The sequence below is a fragment of the Magnolia sinica genome, chromosome 18 (genome assembly GCF_029962835.1).
Source record: "Magnolia sinica isolate HGM2019 chromosome 18, MsV1, whole genome shotgun sequence".
Classification (NCBI taxonomy): Eukaryota; Viridiplantae; Streptophyta; class Magnoliopsida; order Magnoliales; family Magnoliaceae; genus Magnolia; species Magnolia sinica.
Window position 1 is genome coordinate 68,684,975 of NC_080590.1, and position 13,587 is coordinate 68,698,561.

Below are 13,587 nucleotides of genomic sequence, written 5' to 3' on the forward strand. Positions count from 1 at the left end.
TTTGGATCACACCCATTTTTGGTGTATTTACACCATCCAAGTGTGCTTACACAATCAATTGGTTTAAAAAGAAAATAAATATCATAGTGGGCCATACAAGGTGGTCCACGCTATGATAGCGTGTGGGACATGCTCTCCAATGGTGTGGTCCACTTGTGGGTCCTACAACTCCATGAGAATAAGAAAATAAAGGGAAAGGAAGGGAAATAGATCCGGCCATCGGGGTGGCCCCCCGCCACTATGGGGTCCACCACATACTCAATACATAATCAAGGTGGTTCTTAACTTTATGGGCCCACCAAAATAGAGAAATCACATAAAAGGGGAGGGTTTTGACCTTCCCATGCACTCACCTAGAAGGATGGAAAGTTGGATCATCTTGGATCGGCCATCAGATGGCCCACCAAGCTCCTCTCCACCCCTAACCTCTTCTAATCACTTTTTTCTTTATTCTCTTACTCTTACTCTCTTGATCTTTCCTAATACTATCACAAGCTCTCTTTATTTTCTTTAATCTCTCCCTAATCTTTCTTTCTTTTCTCTCTTTGTCTCTTAATTTCTTCCTAATCTTTCTAATATTTCTCTCTCTCTCTCTCTCTCTCTCTTAATCCCTCTCTACTCTTGCTAGGAAATGGTAAAAATAAGAGGGAGTTATGGGGTTATTGTGGAAGAGATTTTAGGATAGGGAGGGAATAAGGGGAAGATGGAGGGGTAAAATGGGGAGAAAAAAATAAGAGAATGATGGCTAACATACGTAGGGTATGGGTTGCATGAGAATGGCATGGGTTTGTTTGACTAATGGGGTGAGTGTGACATGAGTGATGGATGGATTAATTGATTTGACAACAGGAGAATTTGTATAAGTGGGGCCCGCGTGCATTGCGTGGCTCACATCGGATTGTGCTAAAATTGTAACTTCTAATCTGTAAGTGCTATGGTCTCATGCTCCTTTGGTTGTCAAATTCTGTTGTGTCAAAACCTCTATATGTGTCTTGTATAGTTTGTTGTTATATGAATGTTCAAGACACTGCATCAATGCTTCAAGTCAAGTACAGTGATCTACTTCAAGAAATGCAAGGTCATGTACTTGGTCCTCTTCTGTAAGCTTCAATATTCAGAACTACATCGATAAGAAGAGTGCTTGTTCAAGTCTAAAGAAGATGTTCAACTCAAAATGAAGTACAACCTAAGAAGACAAATCTAAGCTTTAAAAGATCTTAAGATCAAGATACATTAAGTAAAGATCTCAAGCTTCATAAGGTTCAAAGGTCAACCATCTTCTGATTGAATGAAGTTTCAATGTTCATACTTCATGTCCCAGGTATGATAGACCTTAGTTTGACCTTAGGGTAGGCCATTTTGTATACATAATTCAAGTTGAATCTTTTTATATAATTTTGGTCTATTCTAAGACTAGTCCTGGACCTTGTTCAACTAGTCCTAGCACTGGTTCGACCAGTCCAAGAAATTCCACGACCTATCCTAAGTTGTTGCAATTTTTCAGAATTTTTTTGTTATGCTATGACCTGTCCTGAGACCTGGTCGACCGGTCGTGTGAACAGTGCACAACTCGTCCCACGACCAGTCCTAGTTCTACGACTCGAACTATAGCAACCAATCCTAGTTTCCTACGACCAGTCCTGGGTCTACTACGACCAGTTGTGGATGGTCTAAGACCAGTCATGGACATCCTAAGACTAGTCGTAGAATGGTTTTTTCAGATAGCGCTTAAAATTTCAAAATGTCGTTGGTTCTATGACCAGTCGAAGTGTTTTCAAGACTAGTCGTAGACGAGGTTTTTGCATCTATAAATAGAGCACGAATTTCAGAGATTGATAACTCAATTCAAGAAAATTTAAGGCTTCACTCTGAGATAAGTTTGTGTTCATTTTAAGCTACTTTGTGCATATTTAATATTCTCTTTTTGTTAGCTTATGCATTTGATTTTGTTTCTATATTCCAATCTGATTTGAAAGAGGAATTTCTGTATTCCGTCTTCTTGGAATCAAAATCAAATAAAGCTAAGCCCAACTAGTTTAATTTAAAATAAATTAGAACCTAGAACCATTTTAAAGTGAGTATTGGATATTGAACTTCTATATTCGAACTTCTACTCCGATTGGTTCTTCCGGCTGCTTCAAAGAAAAGGAGAAATCTAGGTATTTTACATTATCGTAATTTACATTCTTTTTAGTTTCTTTTGAGATTCTCTAGAAAAATCTCATTATACTGGTTATCTGAGGAAAGCCAGAAAATTCAGAAAGAGGGGTTTTTGAATTGTGTAAACCTATTTAAAAAACACAATTATGAAGGTTTTAGGTGAACCTGTGAAACCTATTTTGATAGTGAACGCTAATATCCCCTGTGTGAGGATATTAGGAGTGGAGTACCTGTGTGGCTGTTGTTTAACCGTTGGTGTACACATAGGTGAACCACTATAATTTCTTATGTCATGTGATTTGAATGTTTGTTTAATTTCTATATCTTTTATCATTCAGATTTTGGGGATGTATGTGTGGATGTGAATGTTGTAATATTTACATTTCAAGTATTGTGGGAATGTTGTAATAGTTTAGAATTTATTTCTTGCTATTTCTTTTATTTCCTTTTCAGTTTGAGTTTTTGATACAAAGAACGTTCTAGAAATAAAGTTGTCCTGCCATAAACCCTTGGTTTTTATGGTGTAAGGTTGTCTTTAGAACAACATTTGTGTCAACGTCTCAATACTTGATTATTAAGGCTGCTTTTTATTCCAGCATTGTGAATTGATTTCCTTTATTTGGCTATCATACTCTTTTACTCCGTTGTTATTATTTTAACTTGGCATAGTCCTATCTCCCCCCCCCCCCTCTAGGACATATAGCTAGGCCGTTCCAAGTGGTATCAGAGCCTAATAGCTCGTTTTTAATTCTTTATTCTTGGATTCAATTCCTGAGCTAACGATCTAAGCTATATATAAGATGTCAAATTTTGATAGCCTTTTAGTCACTAGGCCTTCACCATTTGATGGCTCTAACTATGCCTATTAGAAAGCCAGGATGAGGATTTTCCTCAAATCAATGGATGAGAGTGTGTGGCAAGCCACAGTGACTGAATGGATCCCACCTACCACTGAAGTAACTGGTATCGATGGTTCAAAATCGATGAGAGTAGTATCATATTTCTCACGGACCACTCTTCAGAAAAATGAGAGTAGTGCCAATGCAAAAGCACTAAATACAATCACTTGCACACTATCACCGGATGAGTTCAAAAGAATTATATCCTGTGATACTGCAAAGCAAGCTTGGGATATTTTAGAAATGACACATGAGGGTACATCAATTGTCAAGAAATCTAAAGTCTAACTCCTCACAACTAAATTTGAGGAAATTCATATGGAAGAAAATGAAATGTTTATGGACTTTTATACAAGATTGAATGACATTGTAAACTCTATGTGGGGTCTTGGCAATAAAATCTCAGAAAGTAAAGTGTGTGCAAAGATACTACACTCACTTCCTGAACGGTTCAACTTAAGGTAACCACGATTTAGGAACTTTGTGATACGGACAATATGAGGGTAGAAGAACTAGTTGGTTTTTTACAAACCTATGAGTTAAACTTTAAAGCTCCTAAAGGTAAATCTATTGCTCTTAAATCTTCTAAATATATTTCTTAAGAAAATTCTGAAGACGATATGGCTCTTTTAGCGAAAAAGTTTTACAAGATTTTCAAAAGTAAGAAGAAGGTTGATTTTCAAAAATCAAATGATAAGAAAAGATCTAAACCTAAATCTAAAACTTGGAAATCTTTGAAAGATAGTCAATGTTGCAACTGCGACGAATATGGGCATTTAGCAAACAAATGTCCTAAAAAGGACAAATCTAAAAAGAAAGGAATGTTGGCTACTTGGGATGAATCTTCTAGCATCGAAGCCTCTTGTGAATCAGAAGATTCTGAAACTGAGTCGGGCAATGAAGTTAAAGCCCTTATGACTCTAGCCAAGTTCACTTTTTTAGATCAAGATGATTCAACTAGTGAAGAAAATCTAAATAGTGATTATGAAAATGAAGAATATCTACAAGATGCTTATAATGCATTATACAAGGAAAGTTGTAAAATTGCCGTAAAACTAAAGCTTCAAAAAGAAAAGTTTTTAAAACTTAAAGAAAATTTTGAATCTCTGGTTTTAGAAAAATTCCATATTTTAGATTGTTTTGAAAAGACTAAAAGTGATTTAGAATTTAAAACCTCCCTGATTGAAAAACTTAAATCTGAAAATGATAAACTTAAGCTTGAAAACTCTTCACTTTTGAGTTTAAAGGATGCATGGAGGTATGCCCAAGGAGATCCAAAGTTTAAAAAACTTCTATCCAGATCTAGAAAATGTGGCAACAGATCCGGGTTGGGCTATGATAAGAATATACCTTCTAAACAGAAGAATACTCCTCCTAAGTTTGTGAAAGAAGAAACCTCTAACTCAAAGGGAAAAAGTATTAATCAAAGTTTCTCTATAAATGCTAAAACTTTTCAAAAACCTAAAAGCAATTATGTCAACTATAAAACTCAAATCAAAACCCTTTAGCTGAAAAAATAGTTGATTTGCTTAAGGAGCTGTTAAAATCTAACTCAGTAGGTCATTCTTACAACAACAGACAGAAATAGACCAACTATACTCCTAAACCCAAAACAATTATGAAATGGGTTCCTAAGGTTACTTGCTTGGTTGCCCACACTGCTTTCAAAGCTACAAGCCATTCAAAGTGGTACCTTGATAGTGGGTGCTCCAGGCATATGACAGGCGACAAGGCTTTATTCACCGATCTTAAAGATATGACTGATGGGTCAGTCACATTTGGTGATGGTAGTAACTGCAAGATAATTGGCCAAGGTATGGTTCAACTCTATAACCTCCCCTTATTTAGGAATATTTTATATGTTAAAGGGCTAAAACACAACCTGTTAAGCATATCTCAAATATGTGATAACAATCATAGCGTGAAATTTTCTAATAAAGGTTGTGAAATCTTAAATAAAAAGGGTTCTATAATATTAACTGGTCACAGGACTTCTAAAAACTACTATATTGTAAGTGATGGTAGCTCATCTAATCAATCGTGCTACATAGTCCATACCGATGAAACAGAATTATGGCATAAACGCCTTGGACATGTATACTACCGTAATTTATACAGATTGAGCAATAGAGAACTAATAAGAGGTCTACCTAAATTACAAAAAGTAGACAAAATATGTGGTGAATGCTAGTATGGCAAGAAAATAAGGAACTCTCACAAAAAGGTGAACTCCAATGCTACATCCAGACCACTCGAGCTTCTCCATATGGACCTTATAGGACCTACCAGGATGGAGAGTCGAGGTGGTAAAAAATACATACTGGTAATCATGGATGATTTTACTAGATTCACTTGGGTAGCCTTTTTAAGGGATAAATTAGAAACCCTTGATAAAGTAAAAAGGATTCTCAAACGGATCCAAACTGAAAAAGTTTCTCAAGTTTGTAAGATCCATAGTGATCATGGATCTAAGTTCGAGAATAGCAGTTTTGAGAAATTCTGTAGCGATTAGGGAATATCGCATGAATTCTCTGCGCCCAAAATACTACAACAAAATGGAATTGTAGAGAGGAAAAATAGAGTGCTTCAAGAAATGGGAAATGTAATGTGGAATAGTATGAAGCTCCCTAGAAATCTTTGGGCTGAAGTCATAAATGCTGCGTGCTATATTATCAATCGAGTTTATACATGTAAATCTAATAATAAAACTGCTTATGAACTTTGGTTTGATAAGAAGCCTACTGTCAAATACTTTCGAGTTTTTAGCAGCAAGTGCTATATTTTGCGTGACCGTGAAAATCTGGAAAAGTTTGACACAAAAAGTGATGATTGAATCTTTTTAGGATATTCTTTAAATAGTCGTGCATATCGTGTTCTGAACAACAAGACCAGTGTGATTCAAGAGTCCATTAATGTGGTCATTGATGATCACTTGAATACACCTGCCCCTAGTTCAGATAATGATGAAGTTCTTTTGATTGACAAACCAGATACTTCATCAAGTCAAAATAATTCTGAATTAAGGACTGTCAAAGATCATCCAACCACTCAAATTCTTGGAAACCCTCTCACTGGTGTGCGCACTCGTAGACAATTAGAAGACATATGTAACTATGTGTGTTTTACATCCCAGATTGAACCAGTAAATGTAAAAGAAGCTCTTTCTGACGAAAACTGGATAATAGCTATGCAGGAAGAATTTAATCAGTTTGTTCGAAAAGATGTCTGGTACCTTGTTCCTAGACCTATAGATAAACATATTATTGGAACAAAGTGGATTTTCAAAAATAAGTCTGATGAACTTGGGAATATTATTCGAAACAAGGCAAGCCTGATTGTATAAGGGTACACTCAAATAGAAGGGATTGATTACGATGAAACCTTTGCCCTAGTTGCTCGCCTTGAATCAATCAGACTTTTTATATCCATTGCATGCTTTAGAAAGTTTAAAATTTATCAAATGGATGTAAAGAGTGCCTTTTTGAATGGCGATTTACATGAAGAAGTATATGTTGAACAACCTACAGGGTTTGAAGACCCTAAGTTTACTGATCATGTATACCGTCTTAAAAAAGCTCTATATGGTCTAAAACAAGCTCCCAGGGCATGGTACAAAAAATTGACTAAGTTTTTACTAAGTCATAATTTTCAAATGGGTAGTGTCGATTAGACGCTCTTTGTTAAGAAATATAACGATGATATCTTAATAGTTCAGACCTATGTTGATGATATTATTTATGGATCAACATGTACTAACATGACTATTGAGTTTAAAAATTTAATGAAATCTAAGTTCGAAATGAGCATGGTTGGGGAATTAAATTATTTCCTAGGGTTACAAGTAAAACAACAACCTGATGGTATTTTTATTTCTCAAACCAAGTATGCCTTGAACTTGATTAAAAAGTTCGGATTTGAGAATGGTAAGAATTTTGATACTCCTATGAGTACAACTCTAAGACTCTCAAAGGATTCTATAGGTAAAGATGTGGATCCTAAATTATATAAAAGTATGATTGGTAGTTTACTTTATTTAACTTCTAGTAGACTTGATATTGCTTTAAGTGTTGGTATTTGCACTAGATATTAGTCTAACCCTAACTAGTCACATCTAACTGCAGTTAAGCGGATTATTCGATATGTCGCAAGTTCTATAAATTTGGGTTTTTGGTATCCATATGATACTAGTGTTCAGTTGGCAGGGTACACTGACGCTGATTGGGCTAGGAATATCGATGATAGGAAATCAACCAGTGGTGGTTGTTTTTATATTGAAAATTATTTAGTCTCTTGGTTTAGCAAGAAGCAAAGTTCTGTATCACTCTCAACTACTGAGGCTGAATACATTGTAGTTGGAAATGCATGTACTCAACTTGTTTGGATGAAACATATGTTAAGTGATTACAGAATAGCACAAGATTCTATGGTCTTATATTGTGATAATTCTAGTGCAATAAATATTTCTAAAAATCCAATCCAGCATTCACGTACCAAGCACATTGATATTAGGTATCATTACATTCATGAATTAGTGAAAGATAAAATAATATCTTTAGAATACATTCCGACCGAGACTCAACTTGCTGACATTTTCACTAAACCGCTCGACAAAAGTAGGTTTAGTAAATTGAAATTTGATCTTGGTATGTGTAATTTAAATTGAATATTCTTGCATACTTGTATCATAGTGTATATATATATTTGATAATTTAATGGCTTAAATTTCAAATTTTTAAGATTCTATGGTCTTAAATGATCCGAATTTTCAGCCTTCTGATGTTAATGAGAGGTTGAATTCTCTTAAGGAAGAGATAGCTCAATTACGTGTAACACAATCATCTCAATTTGCTTATCTGCGCAAGTATATGAGGCGTGTTACTAAGGGTTTACACAAAATTGATCCATCTATTCCTGCTCCCTCTTCTGGATCTGACTAAATGTTTTTCTCTGATGGTCTGTAATAACTTCAATCCTACTTTGCTCTCTCTCAGTGTGTAAGACTGTTTTTATCTATCTTTAGATTGAACTGGATTATGATATGTGGATTTTACTTATGCTTATCTTTTTCTCATATCTTGCCTAGTTATTTCATCTATTACTCTCTTATTTATTATTCTTGTCCATTTATTCTTCCTTTGTCATTTTGTGACAAAAAGGGGAGAAGCTTTTAGTTTGATTACTTATGGTTATGAAATGGAGATGGATATGGATTAGTAGCAGCATTAACAGATTTATAATTTTTTATGTATGCTACTCAAGGGGAGTAAGTATAGAGGAGTGCCCCTAGATGAATGTTGTGTGTTAGTTTATGATAACTAGTGCATAATTCTTTAACCAGGCTGTAACTGGTTTTCTGCTATAACTAGTGCATGATTCTTTGTTAATTATGCGTTGTGCTTCTCTTATTTTTATTTGAGTGTGTTTTGTCACAAATTTGAGAAAGGGGGAGATTGTAAGTGCTATGGTCTCATGCTCCTTTGGTTGTCAAATTCTGTTGTGCCAAAACTTTTATATGTGTCTTATATAGTTTGTTGTTATATGAATGTTCAAGACACTGCATCAATGCTTCAAGTCAAGTACGGTGATCTACTTCAAGAAATGCAAGGTCATGTACTTGGTCCTCTTCTGTAAGCTTCAATATTCAGAACTACATTGATAAGAAGAGTGCTTGTTCAAGTCTAAAGAAGATGTTCAACTCAAAATAAAGTACAACCTAAGAAGACAAATCCAAGCTTTAAAAGATCTCAAGATCAAGCTACATCAAGTAAAGATCTCAAGCTTCATAAGGTTTAAAGGTCAACCATCTTCTGATTGAATGAAGTTTCAATGTTCATACTTCATGTACAAGGTATGATAGACCTTAGTTTAACCGTAGTGTAGGCCATTTTGTATACATAATTCAAGTTGAATCTTTTTATATAATTTTGTCTGTTCTAACACTAATCCTGGACCTTGTTCGACTAGTCCTAGCACTTATTCGACCAGTCCAAGAAATTCCACGACCAGTCCTAAGTTGTTGCAATTTTTCAGAATTTTTTGGTTATGCTATGACCTGTCCTAAGACCTGGTTGACCGGTCGTGTGAATAGTGCACGACTCGAACTACAACAACCAATCCTAGTTTCTTACGACCAGTCCTGGGTCTGCTACGACCAGTCGTGGATGGTCTAAGACTAGTCATGGACATCCTAAGACTAGTTGTAGAACGATTTTTTAGATAGCACTCAAAATTTCAAAATGTCGTTGGTTCTATGACCAGTCGAAGTGTTTTCAAGACTAGTCATAGACGAGGTTTTTGCATCTATAAATAGAGCACGAATTTCAGAGATTGATAACTCAATTCAAGAAAATTCAAGGCTTCACTCTGAGATAAGTTTGTGTTCATTTTAAGCTACTTTGTGCATATTTAATATTCACTTTTTGTTAGCTTATGCACTTGATCTTGTTTCTACATTCCAATCTGGTTTGAAAGAGGAATTTTTGTATTCTGTCTTCTTGGAATCAAAATCAAATAAAGCTAAGCCCAACTGGTTTAATTTTAAATCAATTAGAACTTAGAACCATTTTAAAGTGAGTATTGGACATTGAACTTCTATATTCGAACTTCTACTCCGATTGGTTCTTTCGGGCTGCTTCAAAGAAAAGGAGAAATCCAGGTATTTTACATTATTGTAATTTACATTCCTTTTGGTTTCTTTTGGGATTCGTCAGAAAAATCTCATTGTACTGGTTATCTGAGGAAAGCCAGAAAACTCAAAAAGAGGGGTTTTTGAATTGTGTAAGCCCCTTTAAAAGACACAATTGTGAAGGTTTTCAGTGAACCTATGAAACCTATTTTGATAGTGAACACTGATATCTCCTGTGTAAGGATATTAGGAGTGGAGTAGTTGTGTGGCTGTTGTTTAACCATTGGTGTACACACAGGCGAACCACTATAATTTCTTGTGTCATGTGATTTGAATGTTTGTTTAATTTTTATATCTTTTATCATTCAAATTTTGGGGATGTATGTGTCAATGTGAATGTTGTAATATTTACATTTCAAGCATTGTGGGAATGTTGTAATAGTTTAGAATTTATTTCTTGCTATTTCTTTTATTTCCTTTTCAGTTTGAGTTTTTGATACAAAGAACATTTTAGAAATAAGGTTGTCCTGCCATAAACCCTTGGTTTTTATGGTGTAAGGTTGTCCTTAGAACAACATTTGTATCAACGTCTCAATACTTGATTATTAAGGCTGCTTTTTATTCCAGCATTGTGAATTGATTTCCTTTATTTGGCTATCATACTCTTTTACTCCGCTGTTATTATTTTAACTTGGCATAGTCCTATTCACCCCCCCCCCCCCCCTCTAGGACATATAGCTAGGTCGTTTCATAATCTAAGGGTTGAAATAGGGCGTGCCGCGCAGCATTGGAAACATAACGCCTACGCGGTCGCTAGGGTACAAGTTTCGGGTTATTGCGATATAAAAATAGGGGAATGATCAAAACTCATAGATTCGGTCCGTCGGAAACATGCTGGCATCAAAAATGAAACATACAGAGGGTTATTTAAGGTACGGGTCTTACACATTACATAGCCTGAATGACATCCTTCAGTAAGCAAAGGTGTCATGAGGACATGTAAATGTGGTATTTTCCTGATCTTCAAGGGCTATCTCGATCTGATTATAGCCCGAATAATCGTCGAGGAAGCAATAGTAAGAGTGACCAGCTAGCCTTTCCAAAATTTGATCGATAAAGGGCAAAGGAAAGTTGTCATCCTTGTAACGATATTCAACTTCCTATAGTTAATGCACATTCTCCAACCAGTAGTGATCCCAGTTGGCATGAGTTCATTATTGACATTGGCTACGATGGTGATTCCAAACTTTTTGGGAACCAGCTGAGTTGGACTCACTTATTGGCTATCGGATATTGGGTATATGATACTTACATCCAAAAGCTTAAGAACCTCGGCCTTAACCACTTCCTTCATGTTTGGATTTAGTTTACGTTGTGGTTGTCATGAGGTCTTCGCATTATCCTCAAGATGAATGCGGTGAGTACAAATTAAAGGGTCAATTCCCTTGAGGTCTGCAATCAACTATCCAAGGGCTCTTTTGTGCTCAATGAGAGTAGAGATGAGCATACTCTCTTATTCTTGCTCAAGGTGGGAAGAAATCACCTTTGAGTATGTCTCATCTTAACCTAAATAGACATATTTCAAATCAGAGAGCAAATGTTTTAGGTCAAGCTTCGGTGCCATGAGGCTAGAAGGTAGAGGCACTACATCAGTTTGGGGTAATTCTTCGAATTATGGCCTCTACTGATTAACTTTAAGTACCGGCATGGTATCTAGCATGGTCCCCATCTCTCTATTCATGTCATCATCAAAATTATGAGAGTGGGCCAGGCACGTCTCTAGAGGGTCAGAGATAAGGTCAGAAGTGCTCTATCTTCCACGAAAGAATCAATCAGGTTAATATCATTGGAATTGTCTTCATCCTCTAACTGTTTACCTGTGTTGAAGAAGATATTCAACTCCAATGTCATATTCTCGAAAGACATATTCATGACTCCATTCCTGCAATTAATAATTGCATTTGAAGTAGTAAGGAATGGGCAACCAAGAATGACGGGAATTTGAGTGCACATGTCCACGATGGGTTGAGTATCCAAGATGATAAAATCTACTGGATAGTAGAATTTATCAACTTGGACCAACACATCATCAATTATCCCTCTCAGTACATGAACTAAGAGATCAACAAGTTGTGATGTAGTTTGGGTGGGTTTCAATTCACCCAAACCTAGCTGTTCGTAGACCGAGTAAGGAATTAGATTTACGCTCACTCCTAAATCAAGAAGTGCGTGCTCAATCCAGTAGTTCCCAATTACACAAGGGATGGTTGGGCTACTAGGATCTTTATATTTTTGTGGGACATCTTGCTTGAGGATGTCACTCACTTATTCTGTTAGAAAATTTTTCTTTTTGATACTTTGTCGCCTCTTAGTTGTGCATAGGTCTTTCAAAAATTTAGCATATAAAGGAATTTGTTTTACTGCACCTAGTAGAGGAATATTGACATTCACTTGCTTAAGCACCTCTAGAATGTCCTGAGAGTTAGAGAGAGGTTTTGGTGCTATCAACCATTGGGGAAATGGGGCAATCAGCTTGCCTTGAAGTTTCGGTTCTAATTCTTGTGGAGTAGTGTTAGGTCTATTATCGTTGTCCTCTTTCGGGTCCTTAGACTTTTTTGTCATAACCAGAATAGTTTGGTCAATGGTCTTCCCACTCCTAAGAGTGGTAATAGATTTAGTTTGCTCCATCTGATTTTAAGAGTTGGGATCACTTATCTCATATTGCAGTTTGGGATTGGGGAGAGGTTGAGCAAGAAGCATCCCCTTTCCCCCAATTGTTAAGTGTGACTCTATCCTTTGAATAGATGACGCAAGTGTTCCTAATGCTGATCTGATATCCTGGAATGCTTGTGCTGAATTTCGATTAAGTAGCTCTTGGTCTTGAATATGTTTTAGAACCGGATCCTCTTGAGGTTTCCCTTAATTTGGATTTTGATTAAGGAATCCCTGAGGAGTAGCCGTTTGTCCATTCCTCCAACTGAAGTTTGGATGATTTCTCCAACTAGGATTGTGTGTATTGGAGGTGGGTCCATTGAAAGGTCTTTAGTAATTATTCACAATATTAAATTGCTCATTCAGTGCCTCTTAAAAAGCAGGTATTGTTAGATAATTTTCAGCTATGTGAATGTTGCAAGCACAAATACCACAAACAGTTTCCTTAACCTTATCCTTCTTTAGTTCCATGCCCTCGAATTTCCTTATGAGATTTAGCCACTTTAGTATTGATATCATCATCCTCTTTCAGAAGGTATATTCTACCCCTCTCCTTTGATAGAGTAGGCGTAGAGGTGGTGCTCAATTTTGGGGAGATATCCCATGATTGTGCGATTTCAATGAGTTTGTCAAAGTAATCCCACACTTCCTCGACATTTTTGTTCATGAACTCCCTATTGCACATCGTCTCAATGAATTGGCATATGGAAGATGTCAATCCATCATGAAAGAAAGTTGTTATGCGCCACATTTTAAAACCGTGTTGTGGGCATGAACTGACGAGATCCTTGAACCGCTCCCAACATTGGAAGAATGTTTCATCTTCCTTTTAGCCGAAGTTCATGATCGACTTCCTGATGGTGTTCGTTGTATGGTATGGAAATTTTTTTTTTAATGAACTCCTTCATCATGTCATTCCATGTGCCAATAGATCGCGGACGTAGTGAGTGCAACTATTTCTTAGCTTTCTCTTTCAAGGAGAAAGGAAAGAGTTTCAGCCTGACCATGTCATCAGACACGTTAGGGAAGGATAAAGTAGTTATAACCTCAACAAATTCTTACAAGTGCAGGTATGGACTTTCACATTCAAGTCCAATGAACTTTGGAAGGAGTTGGATCACTCTAAGCTTGATATCCATGTTTCCTGTATTTTTTGAAAAAAACCATAAAAGAAGGGGTGCTCACCCCCGC

The 13,587-nt window shown here is 36.2% G+C and overlaps 1 non-coding gene across 1 annotated transcript; it reads left to right on the forward strand.

The window, feature by feature from the left end:
* Nucleotides 1–13,151: 13,151 nt before the first annotated feature.
* LOC131234200 (small nucleolar RNA R71) lies at nt 13,152–13,258 on the forward strand. Its single transcript, XR_009165607.1, has one exon. It is a non-coding gene; the product is annotated as a small nucleolar RNA R71 (small nucleolar RNA).
* Nucleotides 13,259–13,587: the final 329 nt, after the last annotated feature.